The sequence below is a fragment of the Perna viridis genome, chromosome 2, assembly GCF_037379345.1.
Source record: "Perna viridis isolate PV_CMFRI_1.1 ecotype Kerala chromosome 2, ASM3737934v1, whole genome shotgun sequence".
NCBI classification, from domain to species: domain Eukaryota; kingdom Metazoa; phylum Mollusca; class Bivalvia; order Mytilida; family Mytilidae; genus Perna; species Perna viridis.
The window spans coordinates 60730631-60741608 of record NC_142446.1 but is presented as its reverse complement, the minus strand read 5'-3'; the positions used below and the strand labels follow the sequence as shown (position 1 = coordinate 60741608).

At 33.8% G+C, this 10978-nt stretch overlaps 1 protein-coding gene across 2 annotated transcripts in view; it reads left to right on the top strand.

Moving 5' to 3' along the window:
• Positions 1 to 3763: 3763 nt before the first annotated feature.
• Positions 3764 to 10978, top strand: part of LOC148626317 (TNF receptor-associated factor 3-like) — a 31249-nt gene continuing 24034 nt past the window's right edge. Inside the window, exons 1-2 of one of the 2 annotated variants that reach the window (XM_088570192.1) lie at positions 3764 to 3848; positions 5357 to 5394. The gene's annotated coding sequence lies outside the window, so the exon portion shown is untranslated. Of the gene's footprint in view, positions 3920 to 5356; positions 5395 to 10978 lie in introns of both variants that reach the window. The other variant, XM_088570191.1, reaches the window with a different exon arrangement.

Below are 10978 nucleotides of genomic sequence, written 5' to 3'. Positions count from 1 at the left end.
GAAAGGTGTTATGCAGTATTGAGATGACAAAAAAATTGTTTTCGATAGATGATGAAACATTTTTTTTATTGGCCCTGGAAAAAAATACTTTTATTTTTGCTCAAGGGAATCAATCATCTAAAATGGCGAACAAAACATCAAAAAGGGCAATAATTCTTACTTGATTTTACAGGTTAACACGAAAATTTGACCACAGATACATGTATATCTAATCTTTGCTGAACACTTTTAGCTCGTGTCAGAATTCGCCTAAACCTAACTGTTTTGGAGATGCATACGGAAAACTACTGTCTGACCCCTATGTTCTATCTTTAGTAACGGCAGCCATGTTTGTTGACAGACAAAATATCCCCACTCAGTTCTTTGCAGCATTCATATCAAGATTGGTTCTAATTAGTCAAATAGTGTCAGAAGAGAATTTAAGATTTTTGAAAGTAATTTGGTAAACTTTTATATATTTTGGTCCGATTTAGCGTTTTCCCCTTAGATTCCTTATAAAAATCCCTGCCTGCGTTTTTAATCAGGTTTCAGGTATTTATTACGGTTTTCGAGTAACAAGCCGCCAAATATGTCCATGCAATAAAAAAACAAAAACAGAACAAACAAACCAAAACAAACAAAACAAAACAAAACAACAACAACAAAAAGTACTTAAAAAAATGTCCCGATTATTATTATTATTTTTTATTAGATTTCTTATGTTAATCACTGTCTACGCTAGTCTTATCGGATTTGCAAGTCTAATGGTTTTTTCAGTCAGTGGGATCGAAGGTGAATGACTTGATCTTTGATTAGCACAATTTCTTCACCTTTACTTGAATTGCGCAAGATTGTGTCCAAACCAGTTGTTGTGTCCATAATGATAACCGTATTTCTCTATATTTGAGTGTATTGTGTCCAATGTTGTTTTTAATTCCTAATTTCCGGTATTTGTCTATTTTCTTTTGTTTAATGGACTTTCCTTCTTCGGAATAAATTGTCTATATTTTTGCCTACCAGTTCGGTAGTTTTTTTTTTATTACTATTTAATTGAAGCTAAAGCTACTAGATGTTTAACATCAGTAAAGAAAAAAAAATAGCAGACTTAAGGCACACGTAAGTACGATTAAGCATTCACAATTTAGGCAATCGTGATGCTATTGTTCTGATGTAGCGTACAGTGTTGGTGTCATTTTTGGTAACGTCGAAATCTGCGAAATTTGACGTCTTTTTTTTTTTTGGATTTCAACGTTCATTGTTCTATAATTGTTACATGTAAAAAAAGTGTGCTTATTTAATTTTTTACATAAAATAACACACAGGACATGTTCCATTATTTAATTATCCAATTCGATATTAATTTTTCGTACGTTTTGGTCAATTGAAATGATCAGATTACTTCCTGATATGGTAAATAGTTTGGCATCAACCATCAACCTTTTAAAATTGATTTGAAGGAAATTTTATCCTATGAGAAAAATTATAAAAACAAATTTCGTGATGCGTTCCGGAATTTTATAAGGTCTGTTGCTAAAATAGCTAATGGCCAATGTAGAAAAAATTATGATTTGTGACATAATTGAAATACGGACAAAAAGGCTTTTATCAAAAAGACTGATTGAACATTTAATATATATTTTGATAGGAGTTATGTAATAAATTGTCAATATAGTTAATAAAAGTCCCATTTAAAAAAAGCTGTTCGCAAAAAAACATTTTGTCTTCAAATCGCTTCCTTTCCATTTTTACAATGTGCACATCAAAGGGGGACATTTGTGATATTGTAATACGCTTAAGTTTGATCTTATCATTACGTCATGATAAATATGACATCGTCTGCAGCACAAACTGCTCTTTCCAAAAAAGTTTGTTTTTTCAACAACTTAGTTATATTGGTGAAATGGGAAGCAAGCATTTCTTAATGTTACCCGTCCACATATGAAAATGGACGTTCTTGCGATCGAATAATGCTTTCCCTCCACAAATAACGGCATATTTCAAAGATTTATGATTGTAATCCTAAAACAACAACCATTTTCGAACATTTTAATACCTATATTGCATCTGATAACTCCACATTCTAATTGCAATATTTCGGTTTTCGTAACCAGCCCGGTTCAATCGAATGTGACACCAATAACGTACGCAACGTCTATCACGTTACCCGCGCTGTTCGTACCTACAGTGGTAACACAACGTTTCGACGTTTTTGGGGAAAATCAGAGGAAATGTGGACGCTATTTTTCTTTGATAAAAAGTTGTCTGATAAATAACCACGAAAAAAAATCACAACTTTCTGTGACTAATGATCAACTGCACCATGCAATCTAGAAAAGCTTTGAAGAACTCAGTCTGATGTTTATAATGTATTAAAAATTATGAAATTGCTTTTATAAAGAAATAAACAAGAGAGCAATATTATTATTAGTAATCCTCTTGAAATAAATTAACATTAAACGTTATTTTATTGTAAGTGAGTTTTGTATTTGTGTCATATTCCCATGTACTTTCTTTTTCTAAAGACATATTTGAAATATTTGTGTCGGTGCCTCATTCAGTAATATTTTTGTTTGATTCTCTCCTGTTGAAAGTTTTCATGGGGAGGAAACACAAAAAAATAATGTTCCTGCCATGGTTGATGTGCTGTGTATTTGATAAAACATTTCCCCATATCCTTTCTTTCTCATGATATTTTTTTCACCGAACCCGTGTATTAACGTTATCACTAGGAAAACTGTGATGGTAAAAATAAAAAAAAAAGTTTTATAGGTATAGTTGCGAATATTTTTATAATAAAAAAACTTTCAGCAACATACATGTATATTTAATTTAATGGTTAATCTAGATGTGTGTCTTTTACTATAAGAATGACATTTTCGAAGTGTTAAGTGTAAACTCGTGCGAAAAATCGCCAACCACACTTACGGAACGTCGCTTTTACCGTTAATGAAAACGTGATTTTTATGGCATTGTGACAATTTGTACGATTTGTAAAATATGCTGTTGTAAGAGTAATAAGAATCAGAAATTAAAAGTCTAGGACTGCATGAAGAGCTGAGAAAAATAACATTCAGAAAACAGTTGTTGGAAAACGGAATGTAGCAAAAATATGAAAATAACACGTGAACTTTGCATAAATTGCCGTAATGTGAAAAAGAGCATGTGTGACATTTTGTAAGACTCAATAAAAGTTGCCGTATTTCGTAAAACTCTGTTTTTCTTTTAAAATATGTTGAAATTTATGATTGTGAGTAAAATAATATTACTTAAATGTAAAAAGAATGTACCTCTGTCCGTATATGATACTCCTTTTCTTTGTTTGAATTGGTGTACTAGTTCTGTTGTGTTCTGGGGAACAGTTTTGTCCGTGGTATTTCGGAACAATTGCTGGGGAAAGAGGTCACCACGACGTCAAAATAAAAAAAAAACATTAAAAAACGTGGATATTTGACATTTTTTTTCAAAAAAAAAAATTTTCGTTTTATTATAAGAAACAAATTTTCTATGTCATTTTGAAATTATTCATGCGACTAAAAATGTTACCTGGGACAGCTGAACAAATACAGATTTTTCAACATTTTTAGGATGTACATATATGACTACGGCCCTTTATTTTGATATTTATCCAACTAAATATATTGCTACACCCATATTCTTTCAGAACAATTCATAATTGGATAGATTATCACAGGTCATTTAGTTTTATCGCATTTTTAATGGTCGATTACGCTGCTATTTTGAGTCTATATATTACTTGATGAAATTCCGAATCTAAAAATAAATATGATTGCAAGGTTCTATTAATAGTGTAATAAAAAAATTCTATGCATTTTATTCTAAGTGAGAAACAGTCGTGGAACGAAAAATGGGTAAGATTTCTAATGGACTAATTGAGCAAAGGATAAAAAGCAATTGGATTATAAATAGTGTTCTGCATAAGGTAATTTGGGGAAGACTGTTTTGTTTGTTTGTTTGTTGGGGTTTAATGTCCGAGCAGCAATATTTCAGCTATATTCAGACGATGAACATGAAATTGATGATAAAATGAACATGAAATGATGATGAAATGGAAAAGGGATGGGACACAAGGACAATGGGGTCGACAAATTTTGATTGCCACTGGAAATAGGGAGAGGTGGGTAGGGTCGGGCAATTTAGCCTCCTGTGGTGGAGCCCTATGGTTCCTACTCCGGGAGAATACCACAGTAGGGTTCTTAAACGTGCGAGGAACGTGGCATCTTTCCCAACACGGTGCACCACTATGGTTTGCGGTCAGGTTTTCCGTATTATAGCCTGACAACCCCAGCATGTAACACGTCAGGGGTACCACCTGGGGCACACATCCCAGTTGCTCTATGGGCAAAGCACCTAGCCCCCGGCTAGGTTTCTGAGCACTATTTAGTCGCCTTTTACGACAAGCTTATCGCTGCTGTAGGCCTATTCTTTTAACACCCGGACCTGCACGGGGATGGGGAACACTGAAAAGAATATGGGCATTTCTCATATTCATAATATATACTATAAAGCCATATAAAGAATTTCGTTATGCCTACTTCAAAATTTTAGCATTGTGATATACATGTGCGAAGTCTATGAAAATAAGCACGACCAGAAATGCATTGTTTAGATGTGAAATCACTATTATTTGTACTTATATATTTGTTTTACACAAGTTTAAGGTCATGTAACTACATCAGTGAAAATAGATCTGATCGTAAAATAGGTAGAATAAATCCATTTAAGGTTACTCGTATGATATTTAATTCTTGGAAACTCCTTAACAATTTGGAAGCGTTTTTATTGAAATTCCTGGTTAGATATTTATAGATTATTACGGATTTCCATGTTTGGTCTGGTAATATACCGTGTCGATGATAGAGAGATAGATATAGACGGGCAAAGGCAATCACAGGCGCATGTGCGGAGAGGTAATTAAATTTGGAAGATCGTCGGGATATGACAATTCCATAGAAAGTACAAAAAATATATCTCTGCACAGGCGCCCGGTGTTGTCAATCTTTCAATTATCTCTCTACACCAGCGTCTGTGGTCGGGTGGCAATATGTTGAATCCAAAAACCCTAAAAATTCAGTTAAGCTATACATGTATGTACAAAGTTTAAGATAATTGTGTCAGCAAAAAATAAAACAAAACAAAACAAAACAAAAACGAACAATGTTGGAAGTACAATATAAATAAAAAAAATTATAAAAAAAACCAAAAAAAAAAAAAAAAAAACAATGAAATAAGACTGCGATTATATAACAGAATCTTTGTTGTTTCTGTTTGCTCTACAAACACATGCAAGCATAAAGTTAATGATGTTTTTTCGTATGAAAACACGCTTAGCCAAGTAAAGCTCTGGTTGTTATTTCAGAAAAAAGAAGTCTACAATGTGTTCTTACGCAGTAAAGGGTCAGTATTCTATATTATAGCAGAGAAAATCAAAGACTGAAGTCTTCAAAGTCGCTAATCGTGAAATATTTACTGTTACTGATTTTTGCTTACTTTGAACATCCAAATGGTACAAATACGATATGCTCTAAGATCGGGTGACTTCCGCTAAAATCATAGTTCCTTTGAAATTATTGCTTACTCTTTCGTAACCGTTATGACCCGAATGTTTCCAGTCATCTGGAACAAGATTAAACAACTGACAATGGCCGCTATATATTGATATCGGTGTCCTGATGATATATGCGTGACCTTAATATAATCAAATGTAACGAACGCCTGAATTTGAATCGGACACAATATTACATAAATTCAAGGTTGCAAACCGACCCTTTTATCTATTAATGTTAACTTCCCGTTCTAATACAAGTAAATAACACGCATAGACGTGTGTTTGATATGTTTAAAAAAAGGAATGTTGTAGCGATCTTCGGTTCGCTTATGATATTGACCAGGGGACCAGTTTAGGTACCAGATTAAGCATTGATAAATATCAAGGCGTGCTAAAAGGAAGTGTATGACCTATATAGTCTTGTAACAAGCCTCAGTGCCTGAATCGAAACTGGGTAATGTTCAAAGCTAACCGATCATTTCATGGAAACTTCCCGTCGTTCTCGTACAAGCAAGAAACACACGTAGAACACATGTGTATGATACGTTTAATCTCGTATGAAGCTAGAACTATGACGCTATGGTGGTAAACACGGCCATGATCTGTAACATTATGTGGCGTATAACTACATATTTATGCAAATCATATGCGAATATTAAGCACTGAAATTATGAGTGCTAGAAGTCGCTAACAATATTAGCGACTTAAAAAGGGGAAAAAGAATTGATTTCATGATGCACATTCGTCATTAGTTTACACAAAATAACCCAAGTAGGCTATATGATTGAATTCCTGCATGTTTGTTTTCATAAGGATCCTCCGTGCAGATGAAAATTTCAACAGATTTAATTTGTCAGAGTTTGCTTTTTTTTACATTATAAACCATTATTACAAAAGCTCTAAGACCAATGAAAATATTTCTCAAATTGATATCAGTGAAATAAATATATTAACCATTATTAAGATGACGTCTAAATTGCATGCTAATATTTGGAAGAAAGAATAAGAGTTGGAAAAAAGGGATGGACACAAGTTATTAAAACGAACGAAAACATTACATAAAAAACTATAAATAAATATGCGACCTGTACATAAAAATGACCGAGTGCACTTGTACACTCGGGTATACCCATTTCTTCCAAAGCAGTGCTGATCGCAAATGCGGTTGAACAAGTTCACGAAAATTGACATTTGGAGTAAAAAAAATGAATCCTAAGAAAAAGTGATGACTTTTTTTTCAAGTATGCCTTACACCATTCCCTCGTTTAAAGGTTTTCTCATTAACAAGTGATTCGAATATTGAAATAATTCTTGTAGATTGAGAGAATTCTTACCCTACCGGTGCACCTGGTCCATGCTCCCAGTTTTTAGTGGAGTCCGAGTTGCTCATTTGCTTTTGTTATTTTGGATGTATGATTGTAGTTACTTTATGTTCTTTGTTGTGTATGTCTGTTTTCCATGTCGGGTCTTTGTCCCTGTATTACATTCTTTTGATTACCGCTATAACTTTGGTTCCCTTGATTACTCTTTTATAGTTCAAAGTAAACAAAATTCCTTTTTTCATCTGAACTTTTCACAAATTTTGTTGTTTTTTTTTATTGTAAACGGGCAAGTATAAACACCAAAAATGGATTTCATTTGTACATGTATCTTCTTTGTAAAAATAACTCGCAGAAACATTATTAATTTTAAGTTTGCAATAGCTTAGAGATAAACAACAATTTATCAAAGCACCTAAGTCGGAAATGTATAATTTTTAATACGGTTGATGTGATAGTCTAAAGCGGTTGAGAGCACAAAAATGTTGTCGCAAATGCGGTATTTTTTTGTTATTTTACGACATGAATAACAATGAAAAGTTATGGCTATGCTTGAAAACTGGAAATACACGTGCAATTGACTATTACTATGATTTGCATAGTTGTATGGAATTATAGGTGTATATAATTGTTATCCTAAGTCGTTTTGGTTCTGAACTTATGTCCATATATTATTTTGCAGGATAGAGACGGATTTTATATGTTTCTATTGTGATGAAAAGACTAATGACTTCTAAATTATATTTAAACATTACATTTCTGAACACAAGGATAGTGAAATAGATTACAGAAAGCTACACTCCTTGAAACGTTGACGTTTCCCATTTTAGCGTTCGTGCATCGTTCATCGTGCGTTTACGCATTGTTTTGCGTTCGTTTTTAAAAACGCACGATAAACGCCCGATAACGCACGATAGAAGCGTTCGTTTAAACGCATGCTGGGAGCGTTCGTTTAAACGCGTAGGAGCGATCGTTTAACACACGATAGAAGTGTTCGTTTATCGTGCGTTTGGTGAGCGTTTAGCGTGCGTTTTGGTATCGTGCGTGCGGGAAACCTACACGTCTCAAGGAGTGCAGCTTTAAATGATCAGAAATAGGAAATTTCCGTACCAAACAAAGACATACATTTAAAAACATGCTAAGTGTGTTACATGTGCAACAAAATGAAGGGACATTTTGTATGCCTATGGCACATTCATAAAATTCAAAGTTAATTGAGTGTTTGAGTGCATACATATACGATGCATGTGCCCAAACTATAAACACTTAAATAGTATATGTACATTTGCATAATGTATCTCCGTCGTATAGAAAAAAAAATTATTTCATTGTGAACACCCTCTGCTTATCTTTTTACCAGTCTTGCGTTCTAAACTCGACCGGTAAAAAACTTTAAAAAGTCTGCAAGTCAGATGAGTGAATATGTTTAAAGTAGAAGGATATCAATGAACTATGGCCTTGTATATATACAACCTTGGGGCAAAATAATAGGACACACGTAGGTCAGTTTAATACACATGTATCTTGTAATTCGAAGAAAAAAACCACACACACTAAAATACTACCAAAAATGGGATATCCGTGAAATTAATCGAAAATCATTTTAATTTAGAATATTTATGTTTCGTTATATGATATTGACTAATTTAAAAATAAGTTTCTCAGGTTTAAAATTTTCCCATATTTATCATCGAACATATTTTATAGTAACCGCATTCTACGAGCACACAATTGTAATTCAACCGCTGTAAAAGCAATATTACTTCATCGAAGAAAGTCTAATTTACTCTTAAAAACAGTTATTTTTCAGAAATAACTGATATACATATCTAATACCATACCAGCAGAGACCTATAAATATAAAATTTAATTGTAGGTCTATGATATTAGGTACATTGGCCCCATTAATACGAATAGCCTACTTTAGAATACACTTACCTCGAATAATTTTAAAAAGTAGTATAAAATGATCAACATTAGTGAAATGTCCGGTGTCGTTATTATAATATAAGTTCCGTCCCGTTAGCGGTTTCGGTGGGAACCTGTATTCTATGAAAGAGGTTCCGCTTCACCATAATTCTGGTTCCCCCCGTACAAGTCAGGTTCCACCCCAAGAGAGGTTCCGACCCCTAATATTTTTATGTTATACAGAAAAGAGTAATGTTGGGGGCAAGGACATATTGAAGGTAGATTATCTTTAAGTGAAGATGACATGTTTTTGTATTTTACCTTTATTTATGTTAGATATACATGTAATATATTTCAAAATAAATTTTGTTTTTAGATAAAAAATTGTATTTCGAAAACTTATTCAGTGAATAGTAATTAATATTATGCTCATATTGATAATTTGCATATCTCAGGTAAGGGTGTCATAAATATGTGCAGCCTTTCACTTGAGATAATCATTACACTTATCAGGTAATTCACATCCGGGCGCTGCTGGACTACAATCAGTGTACGCCAATTCGATTTTCATTGTTTTTTTTATGACTCTTTGGATAATTAACACTGAATGTAAAAATTAGCCAAGTATTTTCAGGAAATGTAATTAAAGCTTGAAAACTTATTCGAATTTTCATTAAATCCTGGCAAGAAAAGCAGAAAACAGTTTAAAAAAAATGAATAAAGCATAGAAAATGTTCAGAGGAAACAAATGGAGTAAATGAACATGATGACTCGAAAGAATATTAGTAATTATCAAATACAGGTAATTCAGGGTACATCCAGATAAAAATTTTGATTACTAAGTAAACTTCTAAATAAAGTTTGATATGAGTTCTAAAAGAAAGTTTAATATAATTGAAAACGGCGGAGTGGTATTTTCTTAAATAAACGTCAAAATTCAAAATGACCCAGATCGAAACAAACAATTTTAAAGCGAAAAAAGACAAGGCTTGTTTAAAATTGAGGATGAAAGATTAATACATACATGTAAAATGAACTTTTTTTTTATTTTTGAACCCAAAGAAAAAGGTCTGCGGTATTGAGTGTTATACTAATGGCAAATTATAAAAATACAGACAGTGGCTTGAATTTAATTCGATACTGGAACAGGTGCTGACTGAAAGAGTAATCAAGGGAGCCAAGGTTATAGCAGTAATCAAAAGAATGTAATCCAGGGACAAAGACCGGACATGGAAAACAGACATACACAACAAAGAACATAAAGAAACTAAAATTATACATACAAAGTAACAAAAGCAAATTTGCAATTCGGACTTCACTAAAAACTTGGAGCATGGACCAGGTGCACCGGTAGGGTAAGCGTCTTCTGCTTTTCTAGAAACACCCGCCGAGTTGCTCATAAAAGTCAAGTCCGGGGTAGACAAACGAGGAAAGGGAAAACTATGACCCGTTGAATAAATCAGTTTTCATGGTGCAAATGGACGATAACGATCCACGAGTCCATGATGACGACCACAAAACCTCCGCAGTGATGGCTTCAATCTTGTAGCAATATAGCCCTGTTCCAGAAGCCTATTTGTCGGAGCTCCAGCGCGACACAATAAGTCTGCGTAGTTTCGGCAAGCTCTGGCATAACGTATGAGTTTGAATGAAAAGTCATCACGTTTGTCGTAAAGTTTGGTCAATAGTTTTCCTTTACCATTGATATCCAAGATGTAAGGCCGACTTCACAGTGTCTGTAGTATCCCCTATCTTAAGTTCTCTAGGGTTGATACAATGTATCAAATCCCCAAATTAGGATTGTTATTGTTCAAAGATAATACGCCATCTACATAGCAGAAACTGAGACCAAAGGATCTAGCCAAATGATATTCTTTCTGTCGGATCAGATCAGCTACAAAGTCAGCCTCATAAGAGTGAAGGAATAGGTCAGCAAGCAAAAGAGCACAACCTGTCACCACCGGAACACCGACCGTCTGCCGAAAAACACGTCCACTACACTGGACAAACACATTGTCGATTACAAATTCCCGCATTTGGTAAACATCTTCCTCTGTGTATTTGGAAGATGATTCGGAATTCGGAAGTATGAGGAACTCCAACCAAGAACCATACACCTGCATCTAGGCGTACCATCCCCCCGGAAAAAAACGATGAATAATGTCTCCAAGTCGGGATTTTAACTGAGTATGGGGAACAGAAGTAC